A 17633-nucleotide genomic window follows, 5' to 3' on the forward strand; every position below is an offset into this window, starting at 1 on the left:
ACCTTATGTTTCATGTAGGTTAACTATTTAATCTTTAAATTTTAGTGAAGTATAATTGCAGATTTCTTCCCCACATTAAGAGCAAGTTTAGAAGGATAGTGTATAAGATATTGGTAGGTATATCTTAATTGCAAGATACCCTTCCCATTGATGTTGAATAAATGTGAGGGGCTTGGAATAACGATTAAAAATTATGCAACCCTAATTAGATGGCTTATCAATAAGTAAGATATGTAGTGTTATCAATCATGTGATCTACTTTTGGAAATATAAAGCATTTTACTGCAATGATGTCAAGCCTGGAATTAATAATTTATTGCTTTGTAGGGATAATGAGTGAAATTATCAAAGGTCATGACCCTCTGGGTTCCCTGAAATTTTTAAATAATGTGTGGGACCTTGCTCTAGATCTGTAGGTCCAGGTACAAATGTAATAATAGAAAGACTGGTTTGTGAAATCTAGTTCTTAATGTGTTGTACTTATTACTGTTTTGTTAAATTTAGAGACTCATGATAATCTAATGGATTGAATGAATTCTGAAAAGGAAAAATTTGCATTTCAAATATGGCTAATAATTAAATAGGTTTATTATAGAGAATTGTTTGCATAAGAACTTGCCAATTATATATGTAAATTGTAATTTTTGTGGTTTTATATATATGTATATGTATAAATATATATATATGCATATACATCTATTTCTATCTCTATCATATCTATCTCTATCTCTGTCTCTGTCTCTTTCTCTATCTCTATCATCTCTATCTGTCTCTGTCTCTGTCTCTGTCTCTGTCTCTATCTCTATCTCTAATCTCTATCTCTATCTATCTCTCTCTATCTCTAACTATAGCTATAGATATCTACCTATGTAACTTTCTAGCTATCTAGCTTTCTATATATCAAAGCTGTGGTTGTTTGCTTTAAAGGAAAAGCATCCAAGCAACATGGAAAAGACAATAATTATGATAATTTGCAATATTTTTTCTGTGACAAACTCTGGCTAATTGTTATGTGAGAATTCTTAGAATAATCTCCTAGACAAAGGAGATATTTATTTATTGTGTAGTACATCAGGTTAGAAGAAAGGAGTTTCTAGCCAAGAAGTCTCTAACACACTGTCTTTATCTAAAAATTAAACAAATATTATTTCAGACAAAAGGGATGCGGGTCCAGAGATCAGATGTAAGGACAGACTAGTTAAATTATGGAACGTAACTGTGAAGAGTATTTTTGTATGTCAAGGAATACACCAGATGCTGGGGGAACTTGGCTGCTTTTTCAATGTTTAGAAAGTAACCCTTTTTAATGTATTCTGATGATAGAGACACTCAGAGTAGGTACATATGATAAATGTATAGGAAAGGGGGCTGATTGATTGTGACACCCCAGATCCAGATTAAATTAGCATTTAGTTCTTGTGAAGTGAATTTACTTGGAGATCTAATTAGATGAAATTACTATTTTAGGTCATGGGACTTTTAATTGACTATTGATTTGTGTCTGATATCAGGTATGATCAGCAAAGAAAATGCTGTTGAGTCAATGCTCTCTTGAATTCTGGAAACCCAAAGGAGATTTGTAGACTACTCAGTTGACAGGTGTATTGGGATAAAAAGCTGAAGGGAAGCCTTTTCAGTACAACCTGAGATTTGACTCTTTTGACTTTACTTCTCCAAATATGACATTTGAATTATGTCTCATCAGATAAACCTAAAATTTGACTTAAGAAATTTGACTATCCACATGATCTCTGACTGGAAACTGACACTTAAAATTATATCTATGAAGGAATTTTCCTTTGATGTCCTGGATCTTTACAGTAAATCACTAAAAGTCAATCTGATATAGAAATTTTAGGTCAATTGGAGTTTAATAGCTACATAGACTCTCATGTGATTTTAACCTCTGCTGCTAGCTATATGTTTTGAGAAAAATTAAGATTCCTTTATTTTCTTTTATTTTATGCTAGAAAAAAGATACTTAGCTAAAAAGAATAAAAAGATGTATATAATTTCAAGATACACTTCTGTGCAGTAGCAGTATCGAGTTCTACTTTAGGAAGGGAATGTAAGTCAGTTGACTATATCAGGAGAAGAATCACCTATAGATTAGATAGAAACATTTTGGGAAGGGAGCAAATTATTTTAGTTAAGGATGCTTCAACTATTATTTTAAAGAAGAGCAAGACGTTAAGACTGTATGTCACTTTCTGGAAACTGTGCTAAAATTAAAAATCTAATGTAAATGTTATCGAGTTAACTTGATAATTTTCAATACCTTCACTTGTGAAATGAACAATTACAGAAGTTTTTATTTTTGTCAATGTGAAGTATGTGTATCAATGTGATAGTGAGTAAGGCAAGATTTGCAATAACTCTAGAATTTTATGGTATAATGATCAAAACTTAAGTCTAAGTTTGTTAAGATATTTTATTAAGAAGTTTGATAAACAGAAGAGTTCTCAACAAGTCATCCAATTTGGAGATTAGAATGGAATCTGCAGATTACAGAAAGATAGGATTGTCTCCAGGGGAAAAGAGAGAGATCAGATGAGTTTATCTTCCTCCATTGCATCTGTATGTGTGTATGGGATGTTTGGTAAGGGGGTTTGAAGAAGAAAATGGGTCCTGAGTGGACAGGAAGAGAGAACAGAACTTGAAGGGATATCAAGGATAGTGTTAGACAACTTCAGATGCAAAATATATCTCTATCTCTATCTCTATCTCTATCTCTATCTCTATCTCTATATCTAAACTATATCTATATCTTTATCTATGTATCTACATCTATATACATATTATATGTATGTGTTTATATATGCATATATATGTGTGTGTGTGTATATATATATATATATATATATATATAATTTATATAATATTTATTTATTTATTAAGGAAAAGAAGTGGAGGGATTGAGTGGAATATTCCCCAAAATGCCATTTCGAGGTTATATTCCTAGTGAAATCCTCTCAGGGTTAAGAAATATTAAAAAACAAACTGTTATTCTTAAACTATTTCTAGAAGAAAGCCCCTTGAATTCCAAGTAGGAGGTTCACTCTCCTAACTTTTGATAATGCTACTTTTAATGACCACTAGAAGGATAATAGATTTTTCCCATGAGAAAAACCTTACATTCCAAAGAAACTTATAAGCCTCCTCTTGTTTGATGATAAGTACTGACTTGGAGGATAGTAGACTGTTCCTAGACCTTGTGTTTCAATATAAATTATATTTCTTCAATATGATAGTTATAATCCTAAAGGTTATTTTCACCATCTAGATGGTGAGGTAATATTTTTTATGAAAAGATTTCATTCTTTTCTTTGTTGCTACAGTAGATTTTCACAAGGAGAATGTACTTCTGAAGACTAATCAATGAGTGGTCAGAGAGGGAGGATAGGGAGGAAGAGGGGATCATGTTAGGCCATATAATCCTCCTTGACTGTCAATTCAGGGCAGTTCCTTGATCTTCATTACCTTTGTGAGACTTGGAGTGTGCCAATTTTTAATAAAAGTCAAAATAAACATTTTTTTTATGCTCAGAGGAGTCCTCTATATTTGAAGTGGATTTTTATCTGACATAGGATCAAGTGAAATTATTTTATACATATATATATATATATGCATAAATGTAGATTTGTATATATACACATATGTATACATATGTGCTTATATAATTATAATTTTCATCATTATTAGCAGTTTCTATTTTTAATGTAGAGTGCTTCTGATGCCATCACCAATTGTGAATCATTTATGCCATTATTTTTGCTTCACATTAATACTAAATTATCAAATAAATATTTGAAAATTCAAATGTATTGATAAAACAAGCATTTCTGTAATCTAGTACACTAAAATATGACTGCACATGAAGCTGCAAATCAACTATACACAGCTAGCTACCTTATTTCCTCATATATAAGATGTACCCTTTTTTGACAAAATTTAGGGTTTAAATTAGAAGCATCTTATACAGTGGTTATAATTTTTTTTTGCTTTAATTTCCCAATTTTTCACATTTGTTGTTTTTGGGCTCATTGTTTTGCATTTGTTAATTGTATGTTAGGTTACATTTTGTCACATTCTGTCCATAATGGGCTCAGAAAATATTTTCATACAGTGCTGAATTCAAGTTCAAAGTGATACAGTTTTCAAAAGTGAATGGAAATCATGCTGCTGAATGCCAATTTGGTCATCTTCCAACTGAGAAAATAATCTGGGACTTGCTGCAGGAAGAAGAAACCCTACTGAAAACACCACAACAGAAGAAGGTCAAGAGAGGCAAGTTAGCAAAATAACCTGATATAAAGAGGAATTGAAGAGATGGATTTAAGAGCAAAGGGCAATTGGAATTCCTATGTCCACAAAGATGATTCAGCATGAGGCCAGAAGAATTGCTGTGGAGAAAGAAATTCCTGATTTCAAAGGACGCAATTTGGTGCTTTGGTTTGTTAAACGAAATTAAATAAACATGTGTCCACACGCCAGACTTGCCTAGGGGGTGCTTGTGGGCAACCACAGACCAGAGTCCAGGTAGGATTGAAGGCAGAGGGTTTCCTGAGATAATGATTCATCATCAAACATAGATGAGGACAAGATAATGGATGGAAGCTTTGACAGTGATGAAGAACAGTTTGAATTTTATGATGGATAAAACATGAGTTCAAAAACTTTACATAATGCATTTTTTTTCAAATTTTGGGTGCCAAAATTAAGGTGCTTCTTATACTTGGGAAAATATGGTATTCCTTTAAAGATAATCTAGATCTTTCTACGTCTAGTATACCTCTCACATCCATTTCTTTTTCTCTACTCAAACATCCTCCAAACTATTAATGACCTTCATTACTTATTTCAGAGACTAGAAAAATAGGTTCCTAATCTCTTTCCTTGACCCAAGTCTCTATTCTCACCAATCTACCTTTCATTTAAATGTCAAAAGACATTTCTTTGCCCAGAAGTCCTATAGTTCCCTCTAGCCTCTCAGATTCTATTTATATTATTTAATGAACTCTTCTACTTTGGAAAGTTCTTCAGTCTCTTGTCAGAGCGTTACTTCTCATTTTTTATTATAAATAGCCAGCTTATGGTGCAATTTATCTTGGTTTCATTTGACAATATGATATTCGTATGCCTTTTAAAAAAGAATATTTATTACAATGATATAAACAGAATTTTAAAAAATCCTTTCACAAAAAAAAAAAAAATTAAAAAAATCCTTTACCACTACCTACCAATGGGGACATAAGCTCTCCTTTCAAAACCATCCCATTGGTGTTTAGAAATGGAAAGGATTTAGATTTCTGTTCTACTTCATTCCATAAATTAGTTTAATTCCAAAAAATTCCAATTATAAATCAACCACTTTCCTCTAACTTTGTTGCTGGGTTGGCAGCAATATCTGCCCTAGAGTCATCTCCAAGTTTTCACGGTTCATGCTCCTTATTTCCACCACTTATAACTACAAACTAATCCTAAGGGTTTAAAAGGAATAACAAGGAGGAAAGATTCAGGACAGAGGTGTGGAGACAGCCACTTTGATCATGAAACACCTGAACATGACAGGAAAGAAAAAGGTGTTTTTTTTTTCAAATTAGGCAATTTAAAAAGTTACAATCAATTTTGTTTATGCAGTCAGTAGAAAGAGCCTGTTTCCAGACACATGTTAAGGAAATACAATGCGTATTTTCACAGAAGAAAATTCCTGATGTCTTCCACATGTTTGTTTTGAGTTTAGATGATCTTGGCATGTATCAATCCCTATTACTCAAATGTAATGCAAGACTAATAAAATCAAAGAGCTCCTTGCTAATTTCTAAGTATATTCTTTTTATATTTGTGCTCTGAAATTGCTCTTTCTAATAACACTAGGGCTTGCTTTTGTTTTAAAAGAAAAAGGGATCTCACAATGAGGTTATTGTTACTTATGTGACTTATGTGATGGATTAAATTTTATGCTTCTGACTAAACTAGCCTAAAACATACTAGGGAGATAAAAAATTAAAAATATGTCTGGGTCTAGAGCCCTTTTATGACAGGCTGTTTTCATTAAAGATATGTTGCACTGAAATTAGTAGGACCTGACTTCAAATCTGACCTCAGACACTTGACACTAAATGTGTGATCCTGGGCAAGTCAGTTAACACTGATTGCGTCACATCTAGGACCATCTCCAGTTGTCCTTATTCATATCCGGCCACTGGACCCAGATGACTCCAGGGGAGAATGTGAGACTGGTAACTTTGCACAGCACTGCCTCATTCAAAGTCAACTCATATGCATGTCATAGCATCACCTTCTTGATGTCATGGTCTTCTTCATGTATGAAGAACAAACAGCAGCAACTAAAACATTCTTAAAATCTTCACTTGCGTAATTTAGACATACTATCAAACTCTGTCCCTCTCCCACTCCTACACTTCCACACTCCTGTGACAGTAGAGGAAAGAAACCAAGCAGGCATGCCAAATCAGTAACCCATCTCATTTCTGAACAGATGAACTTTACTTTTTCTGATAGGGTCAATCAAGAGGGAAAGTCAGGATGACAGAAGTCAAGGAATTGCTTGAATTCTTCCCAGTTTCCCTCAGAAATAACACTAAATCAAGACTTTAAATGGATTAAGAAGAGATGGAAATCACAAAAGATAGAGTGGAACAAATTTTCATCTTAAAATGTTTTGGATGGACCACAGGAAAGATCTATCTTTCTTAGCTGTAGCAGCAGCACAGTCCCATATTAATGGCATACTGGAAGGCCAGGATGAAGCTCTTACCCAGAGCAGAGATCAGCAACTAATCCTGTTCATCTGTGAGTTCTCTGCAAGAAGAAGGCAAATTGCAAGACCCAGGACCTGGACTGGTGGATCTAATTAAATTTAGCAATCCTTCTGCAATGGAAAAGCCATGAACAAGAGGACCTAGTATGGAAAGACAGTGATCAGACCTCTGGACCCCAAACAAGCGCTTGGGACAGAGCAACCTTTGTCCAAGAGGAAGACCTCAACTATTTTTTTTAAAATGAGTAGATAAACAAAAACAGTTTTAACCAAAGAAAGCTACTATGGCAACATGTAAGATCAAATAATAAACTTAGAAGAGGAAAGCAGAGGCAAAATACCTACCTATGAAGCCTCAAATGACATTATCAAGTGGTTTCTCACTCAAAAAGTCCTCTTGGAAAAGTTTTAAGAGTATTTTAAAATTAAAATAGGGAGGTAGAAAAAATGGAAATAATAAGAGATATTCATGAGAATTATGAAAAAAGAGTGAACAATATAGACAAAGAGGTAAAAAAATTAATTGAAGAAAGCAACTTGGGGGCAGCTAGGTGATGCAGGGGATAGAACACCAGCACTAGATTCAGGAGGACCTGAGTTGAAATCTGACCTGAGATAATTAATAATTACTTAACTATTTGACTTTGGGCATGTCACTTAACCCCATTGTCTTGAAAATACCCCCCCCCAAAAGGAGATGAAAGCAACTCATTAAAAATTAAAATTGGACAAATACAAAAAAATTCACTGAATAAAACAATTCCCTAAAACAAATTCTCTGGGGGCAGCTAGGTGACCCAGTGGATAGAACATTGGCATTGGAGTAAGCAGTACCTAGGTTCAAATCCGACCTCAGACACTTGATAATTACCTAGCTGTGTGGCCTTGGACAAGCCACTTAACCCCATTTGCCTTCAAAAAAAACCTAAACAAACAAATTGGCCAAATGGAAAAGAAGATATAAAACCCAAGTGAAGAAAATAATGTCTTAAAACTTAAACATTGGAGAAGGAGTAAGTTAATAACTCTATGACTCATTAAGAATTGAACAAAATCTAAAGAGGCACAGAATAGAAGATGTAAAATAATTCCTTGGAAAAATAATTAACCTGGAAAATAAACATAGAATAAACTATAATTTAAAAAATAATTGGAGTTTATTAAAGCCTTGATCAAGAATTGATCTTATTAGAAATTATCAGAGAAAATTGTCCAGATATGCTAAAAAAGAGCAGGAAAATAGTCATTGAAAGAATCCACTTTTTTGAAAGAGATCCCAAAATGAAAACTTCTATAAATATTTCAGTCGAATTTGAGAATTACAAAATCAATGTGAAAATACTGCAGTCAGTCAGAAAGGAAAAATTCATATTTGAGAGTCACAATCAGGAGTTACACAGAATTTATCAACTTCAATATGTAAGGATTAGGGGACCTGAATATGATATTCCAGAATGCATAAAATTTGGATTACAAGCAGGAATCAACTTCTCATCAAAATTGAGCATGATATTTTAGGGGGAAAATTGCATATTTATAAAATAGGGGAATTTCAAACTTTCCTGATGGTAAAACCAGAGCTGAACAGAAAATTCAATTTTCAAATATAAGATCAAGAACTGCAGGAACTTCATGAAAATATATGAAGGCAGCAAGAAGGAATATACATTGAGTTTATAGGTGTAAGTTGATTTTGATGTAAAGACATAAAAAAATAAGACTCAAAAAAGGACTGTACTGGGAGAAAAGAAAAAGGGGTGCCTGAATAGGGTAAATTATATCGAAGATCTACAAAGGACTTACCACAGAAAAGGCAAAGAGTGTAGTGGTTGATTCTTATTCTCATCATATTTGGCTAAAAGTGGGAACAATATACTTAACATAATTGGGTTTAGAAATTTATCTTACCTTATGAAGAAATAAAAGGGGAAAGACAAAAGAAAAAAGGGAAGGGACAAATAGAAGGGAGGAAAGAATTAAAAGGGGAGAAGGCAAAACAAAAGGTGATTGATAGAAAGGAGGGCTGATCCAATGAGGTGCTCATCAGCAGAAAAAAACATTTGAGTAGAGATAGTTTGAATTGAGGGAGAAAATTGTAAAAAACTGAGATAAAGTTTGAAAGGAAAAATATACAGTTAATTATAGTAACTGTGAATGGGCTGAAGTCACTGATTAAGTGGAAACAAATAGACAAGAAGATTTCACATCAATATATTTTGTAAAAGAAATATTTGAAGCAGATAAGTGCACATAGGATAAAGGTAAAAAAACTGTAGCAGAATTTATTAAGCCCAATGAGTGAGTCAAACAATCATGATCTGAGACAAAGCAAAAGCAAAAGTAGATAAAATTAAAAGTGATGAGGATGGAAACTATATCTTGATAAAAGGTATAGATAATGAAGAAATATCAATATTAAACATATAGGAAACAAGTGGTATAATATCCAGATTTTTAGAAGGGAACTGAGTTAAAGGAAGACACAGGCATTAAAGCTATAGTAGCAGGAAACCTCAACATCCCTGTCTCATAAGTAGATAAATCTAATAAAAAATAAACAAGATTGAAGATAAGGTGGTAAATAGAATTTTGCAAAAGTTAAATAATCCTCTGGAGAAAAATGAATGGGGATAGAAAGGAGGATACCTTTTTTCAGTAGTACACGCCATCCACACAAAAATTCAGCATGTATTAGAGTATAAAAACATGATTAAATGCAGAAACACAGAAATATTAAATGTATCCTTTTCAGATCATGATACAATAAAAATTGCTTATAGTAAAGGGTCACAGAAGGATGAACTAAAAATTAATTGAAAAGTAAATAACCTAATTTTAAAGAATGAGTGAGTCAAACAACAAATCATAACAACCATAAAAGTTTTAGTACAAGTAGATAACAATAATGAAGCAGCATAGCAAAGTATGGGATGCTGTCAATGCAGTTCTAAGAGGAAATATTAAATCTCTAAATGTTTATATGAATAAAATAGAGAAAGAAGAGAACAATGAATTGAGCATGCAAGGAAAAAATTTAGAAAAAGAATAAATCAAAAATGCACAATTAAGTACCAAATTAAAAAACATGAAAATCTAAGGAGAGATTAATAAAACAGAAAGCCAGAAAATGATTCTGCAAATAAATAAAATTAAAGAGTTCATTAAGATAGATAAAGATTTGATAAATTTGATTTTAAAAAGAAAGGAGAAAGCCAACTACCACTATAAAAATGATAAGGATAAAATCCCCCAAATTAAGGAAAAATTAATCATTCATAACTATTTTGTCCATTGCTTAGCCAAGAAGTCTTAGAATCTAAGAGAAATGACTGAATATTCGCAAAAATACAAATTATCCAGGTTAACTGAAGAGGAAATAAAATACTTAAATAAATCCATTTAAGAAAAAGAAATTGAATAAAGCATCAATGAGTTCTGTAAGAAAAATAATGTAGTGTCAGATGGTTTTAAAAGTGAATTCTATTAAATAGTTTTGAAACAATTCCAATTCTATATATTTTATTTGAAAAACAATACATGAAAGAGTTCTGACAAATTCCTTTTATGTAGCAAATATAGTTCTGATACTTAAAGCATGGAGAGCCAAAATAGAAAAAGAAAATTATAGATGTATTTCTCAATTACATATTGATGCAAATATTTTAAATATAATATTAGCAAAGAAGCTACAGTAATTTATCACAAGGATGATATTCTATGACCTGTTCAGAGATCAGAAATGCAAGGATAAATCAGCATTAGGAAAAACTATAAACACAACTTACATTAATAAAATAATAACCTAAATTATATGATTATCTCATTACATGCTGAAAGTCTGAGAAAATACAGTAGATTTTCCAAATGAAAACATTAGAGAGAATAGCAATTAATGAAGCTGTCTTTAAAATTATAAGCTATATCTATCTAAAACAATCATCAATTATCATATGCAATGAGAATGAGTTAGAAGCATTAAAGAAGTCCAATATCACCAATATTATTTGATATTATACTAGAATTGTTCACTTTAGCAATAAGAGAAAAAAATTGAAGGATTTATAATAGAGTGTCAGAAAGTAAAACTAACAATGCAAATGAAATGATTGGATACTTAGACAATCTAGACAATGAACTAAAAAAAAACTACTTGAAACAATTACCAACTTTAAGCCAAGTTAAAGAATATAAAATAAATTTACATAAATCATTATCATTTCTATAAATTATTAACAAGGCCCAACAGCAAGTGATAGAGATATTTCATTTAAAGTTATTAGATAATATAAAATGAGGGTTTACATGCCAAGACAAATCCAGGAAATAGATGAGTTCAATCACAAACTACTTTTCACACATAAAAGTAAAAATCTAATGAATTAGACAGTATCAATTACTCATAAATAAGGTATGTTATTTAATAAAAATGAAAAGTTTACCATAATAAGCTAATTATCTAGTCCCATACCAAATAAACCATGAAAAATTTATTACATAGTGCTGAAAAATGTAATCTCAAAATTCATCTGGAGCAGTAAAGGTCAAGGAATCAGAAGAATTTAAAAAAGCAAAGAAAGGTGATCTAGCCATACCAGATATAAACCTAACTCATAAAGTGGCAATCATGAAAACTACTATCTTCTGGTGAAGAAATAGAGTGGTGGATCAGTGTAATAGTTTAAATACAAGAGAAATAGTTTTAAATGCTATCAAAAATTAGTCTTGATAAACCCATAGTCTCCAGGTTCTGAAAGAACTCACTTTCTAAAAAATGTTAGGAAAACTGGAAAACATTTTATCTGAAAGGAGGCAGAGATCCACATCTCATACCCTATACCAAGATAAGGTCAAAATATCCCCTAATTTAGACAAAAAGAATGATAATTCAAGCAAGGAGGAAAGCAAGAAATAACTGCTGTCAGATTGAAGGAGAAGATAAGAATTTATGACCAAATAAAAGATAAAGAATATTATAAAATATGAAATGGATAATTTTGATAAATTAAAATTTCAAAGTGCCTACTAAAGTTTAGAAGGAAAATAGAAGTTGGGAAACAATTTTATATTTTTCCTTACTAAAGATTCATTTCTAAAATATATGCAATAGAGTCAAATTTATTATCATACAAACTATTCCCCAATTCATAAATGCTTAAAGAATAGGAGCAGCCAGTTTTGAGATAAGAAATTAAAGTTATCTTTAGAATGTTTTGGAAAAGTACTCTAAATCACTACTGATGTGAGAAATGCATATTAACATAATTCTGAGGTTTACCTATCAGATTGGCTAAGATGACAAAAAAAGGAAGTGATAAATACTGGAGGGGATGTGGGAAAAATGAGACACCCATTCATTTTTGGTGGAATTGTGAACATAACCAAGCATTTTGGAAAGTGATTTGGAACTATGCCCAAAGGGTTACAAAACTGTTCATGAACATTGCTCCACCAATTATACTACTTAGGTCTGTATCCCAGTGATATAAAAAAGAAACAACCCACAATGTACAAAATAGCACTTTTTCTCTTAGCAAATAATTGGAACTTGAGTGTCCTACTATTGGAGAATTCTGAACATGTTAAGGTTTATGAATTCAGTGGAATACTATTGTTCAACAAATGCCATGATGAGATGGATTTCAAAAAAATCATGGAAAGTATTACATGAACTGAGGCTAAGTGAAGTGAAAAAAAACAGGTGAAGATTGGACATATTAATAGCAATATTTTATATTGATCAACTCTTGTGTACTTAGGTACCCTCAGCAATACATTGCACAGACTTTTTCAAAAGACTTCTTTTTTTAATTATATAATTATTTTGGTTTCCAATTATATACAATAGTTGTTTCTACCTATCATGTTTGATAAGGTTTCCCCCACCCCCTGTTCCCTCCCACTTCCCCCCACCTACACAGAAGGCAGTCTGATAATCTTTACATTACTTCCATGCTATACATTGATCAAAATTGAATGTAATGAGAGAAAAATCATATCCTTGAGGAAAAAATAAAATATTAAAGACAGAAAAATTATGTATTGCATTAGACAACTTCTTTTTAAAAATTAAGGTAATAGCCTTTCGTCTTTGTTTAAACTCCACAGTTCTTTTCCTCCATACAGATGGTATTCTCCAATGCAGATACCCTAAAATTGTCCCTGACTATCAGATTGATGAAATGAGCACGTCCATTCTGGTTGATCATCACCCTCATTTTGCTGTTAGGGTGTACAATGTTCTTCTGGTTCTGTTAATCTCACTTCTCTGAAATACCATCTTTTGTGATTTCTAATAGAACAATAGTGTTTCATAACATACATATACTATAATTTATTCAGCCATTCCCCAAATGATGGAAATTCACTGGATTCCCAATTCTTTGCTAGCACAAACATATGCTATGAATATTTTTGTAAAGTGATGTGCTTACAATCCAAGACTTCTGATATAAAATGCTATCTGCATTCAGAGAAAGATTTGTGGAGTCTGAATGAAGAACAAAAAATAATATTTTCATTTTTAAAGCACATCTCAAACTTTTGCCATTTTCCTTTTCTGTACCATAGGAATGAGATAGAAACTCAAAAATATTTCAATATGCATTTATCCTATCTATAGTGAGTTAGAACTTTGGTTTTTTTGTTTGTTTTTCATATGGTTGTAGATAGGTTTGATTTTTTTATATGGTTAAAAAAATAGGCATGATTACTTTATCTGGAAAATGTTCATATATTTGGGCAATTTATAAATTGGAGAATATTTCTTATTTTTTTTAATCAAGCTTGACTCAGTTTTTTATATGTTTGTTAAATGAAACTTTTATCAGGGGCACTTCCTTCAATTATTTTTTCCACAGTAACTATGGCTAATGGTATTTCCCTCTATGCTATCTACTATACTTAATGAATCTATTCTGTCTCTCCTTTCACATCTACTTAAGGGGATAATGTTTCTGACTACTGCCTCTCCCAATCTGCTCTTCTCTCCCTTCTTTCACACACACACACACACACACACACACACACACACACACACACACACACACACACAAAAAACAAACACATAAAAATATATACCTTTTACTTAACCCCTTTCCCTTTTACTTTTTAGAGTAACATAGATTTTCATATTCAGTTCTGTATATGATTCTCTCTCTGAGACAATTCTGATGACAAGAAGCTTCATTCTTTCCCATTCACATTCCACTTTTATCTCCATTTTATGGGTTGTTTGGCCACTTTTATGTGAGATAATTTACCTCATTCTACCTTTCCTTTCCTTTTTTTCAAAATACATTCCCCCCAATTTTATGTTTTTAGACATCATTCCTTCATTTTCAACTCTTAGGTATGCCCTCTGTTTATATAAACTCCTTCTAGTTGTCCAAATAAGAATTATCATTTTCTTATTTAACAATGTAAACAGTTTAAACGTATTAAGTCCATTATTATTTCCCTTTGGTTTTTGCTTCCCTTTTTTTGCTTCTTTTGAATTTTTACTTGAAAGTCAGTTTTTCTATTTAGCTCTTATCTTTTCATTAAGATTAGTTGAAAATTCTTTATTTCATTGAATATCCACTTGTGACCTGAAGGACTGTATTTAGTTTTGCGGAGTAGGTGATTCTTTATTGCACTCCTATGTGCTTTACCCTCTGGAAGATGATATTCTGACCTCTTCAATCTTTTAATATAGATATTGAAATTTGTGATCTTCAGACTGTGGCTTCAAGATACTTTGTTTCTTTCTGAAATTTGCAATATTTTTTCCTTGATCTAGGAGCTCTTGTACTTAACTATCATATTTCTGCTTTAGGATCTCTTTCAGGGAATGATAAATGAATTCTTTCAATTTCTATTTTAGCCTCTGATTCTAGAATATCTGAGCAGCTTTCTATGTATGTTCTTGAAAGATAATATCTAGAATTTTTATCATCACTTTCAGGGAGTTCCATAATTTTGAAATTCTTTCTCAGAATTCAAGTTGAGTTTTTACAATGAAATGTTTTATGTTGTCTTCTATTTGTTTTTCATTGTTTTAGACTTGTTTTATTGCTTCTTTGTTTCTCTTTCTTTATATCACTGGCTTCAATTTGTTCAGTTCTTCTTTTTGAGGAATTATTTCTTTTTCATTGAGTGTTAGTAGCTCCTTTTGCATTTGGTTAATTTTACTTTGTTCTTTTAGTTTTTGCAAGGCAATGGGGTTAAGTGGTTTGCCCAAGGCCACATGGTTAGGTAATTATTAAATGTCTGAAGCCAGATTTGAACTCAGGTACTCCTGGCTCCAAGGCCAGTGCTCTATCCACTGCACCACCTAGCCACCCCCAATTTTACTTTTTTAAAGTAATTTTTTCTTCTTTGAATGTTTTCATTCACTTTCCATTCAGTAAGTTCTAATTTTTCAGTCATTCTTCTTGTAATTAGCTTTTTGTATGTTCTTCTTTTATAATTTTATTTTAAAGTTTTATTTTCTTTAGTAATTTTGTGTATCCTTTATTAAGTTGTTGAATATTTTTTTCATAATTTTCTTGTATCACTCTCATTCCCCTTCCCAATTTTTCCTCTAACGTTCTTATTTTTCTTTCAAAATAGTTTTTGGGTTTTTCTATGGTTTGAGACAAATTGATATTTTTCTTGTATTGAATGGCAATGACTTTGTTGACTTCTCATTATATTTCTTGATCTTCCTTGTCATCATAGTCACTTTCTATGGTCAGAATTATTTTTCCTGTTGTTTCTTCATTTTCCCAGACTTGTAAGTCATTGTTAAAGTAGGTATCTGCCTCCAGAGTGTAGGGTGTTCTGTCACAGGCTTCAGGGATGTTATGCAGCTTTTTTCAGAAATACTTCTAGGACACATAAATTTTCATTTCTTGCAGGTTGATATGATCTAGGCAGGGGTGTTTACTTCTCTCTTAGCCTACTTCTCTCTTAGCCTGTGTACTGCTCTGAATGTGATCATAAGCACTGTTTTCTTCCCTGTATCTTTGATGATGGTCCCCATTCACTTTGGTACCAAATTCAGATGTGCTATTGCTACTCTGTGCTCTAGAACTGCTACCCAGGACTGTGATCCAGATCTGAATATGGGCAAAGCAAGAGAGTCTTGTCTCAGTATCAGCAAATAATCTGTATAAACTCCTTCAGATAAACTGTTTGATCCCCTAATCTGTGAGCTGAGAACTCTGGAAACAGCAGATTCAGGGACTTCCAAGACTGCTGTCAAAGCCTAAGCTGGATATTTTTTTACGCTTACCGAGCAGCAACAGACATTTCCTGCTGATGTTCTAAGTTGTCTTTGGTGTCTGTGGCCTGACTTGTCTGGAAAGTACCCTATTGGAACTGATTAAGTTACCTCAAGGCCTGTTCCTGGTTTGCTTGGGCCTGGACTATACTAGAATAGACTGTGCTACACTATACTCTTTCACTCTGATGAAAAATAATTTCCTGCAGAATTATTTATTTTCTTGAACTGGAAAATCATTTCATGGACAACTTCTGGTCAAGATAGCAAATCAAAGTCAGAAACTTTCTAAAGTTCTATTGGATTTCCCTCAAAGAAAGACAATAATCAATTATTTTTATAGAGTTTGCAGCAACAGATCCACAAAAGAATGGAACAGCTTCTAACAACTTCTGTCATGGGAAGAGTGTGAGTGTACCCAGGGCAAAGAACATAAACCCAGTACATGGGCTGCAGGATCAGTTGGGGACTAACCAGAGATCTTCAGTTCTCAGACATATCTCCAGTAGAACTTTTTGCAGAAAAGTTTTGCAGTGGATTGGCTATATGGCAGGTGGACTGAGAAAGTTCCAGTAATCTAGCTTCTAAAGTTCTCAACATAGAAAGTGTACAAACAAATCCCTTCTCCAATACAAGAACCTTGGGGAAAAAACCAAATAATAAATCTCAAAATTAATAAGAACGATCAAAATGAAAAGAACTGGGTCTGTTGAAAGTCACTTTAGCAATAAGGACTGGCAAAACACCATCTTAAAAAAGGTGGGCAGAAGGGTAATACATATGAAGCATTGTAGGAGAATGTGAGTTGGTCTTTAGTTCAGAGAGACTTTTTGTAAGATCCATAATGGATTTGAAAAGCAAAATGTAAAAAATAGGGAAAATAAATTTAAGAGAAAATATCTACAGCAAAAAGTGATAGAAGAAAACAAATCTGTTTAAAAAGACAATTGGACAAAGTCAAAAATAAAATAAACTTCAAAAACATAATTATGCAAATGAAAAATAATAGCTCCTTTAAAAATAGAAATGATCAAATTCAAAAACTGAATAAAGAAAGTAACTTCTTAAAGAATAGCTTGGGGTTAGTAGAAACTGTTGACTCTATGACATACCAAGAATCAGTTTTAAAAAAATTTAAGAAAGGCAAAATATAAAAAATATAAAAATAGTTCCAGGATAGATAATTTAACAAACATTGGACTACCTAAAAGCTAAAAGAAGAGACTGCAGATCATTCTTTATGAAATACTCAAGGAAAATTGCCCATAACCAGAGGATACTAAAATGAAAATGCCAAGTAATGTTGCAACCAAATTTCAGATTTATCAGATCAGAAGTCAGGAAGAAATAATTCAAATACCAAGGAGTCACAATCATTATTACATAGGAATTGGCTGCATCAATATTAAACAATCTAAGGGCTGGAATAAGATTTTCTGGAAGGCCAAGATGTTTAGATTATGGCCAAAAAATCTATTACCCAGAAAAATTGAGCATACTTGTTTAGGAAAAATGATAGACATTTAACAAAATAGGTATCTTTAAAACTTTTCTTTGGAAAGGATTAGAGCTGAAAAGAAAATCTGATCTTCAAATGGGGGACTAAAA

Source organism: Macrotis lagotis, chromosome X (genome assembly GCF_037893015.1).
Source record: "Macrotis lagotis isolate mMagLag1 chromosome X, bilby.v1.9.chrom.fasta, whole genome shotgun sequence".
Lineage (NCBI taxonomy): Eukaryota > Metazoa > Chordata > Mammalia > Peramelemorphia > Peramelidae > Macrotis > Macrotis lagotis.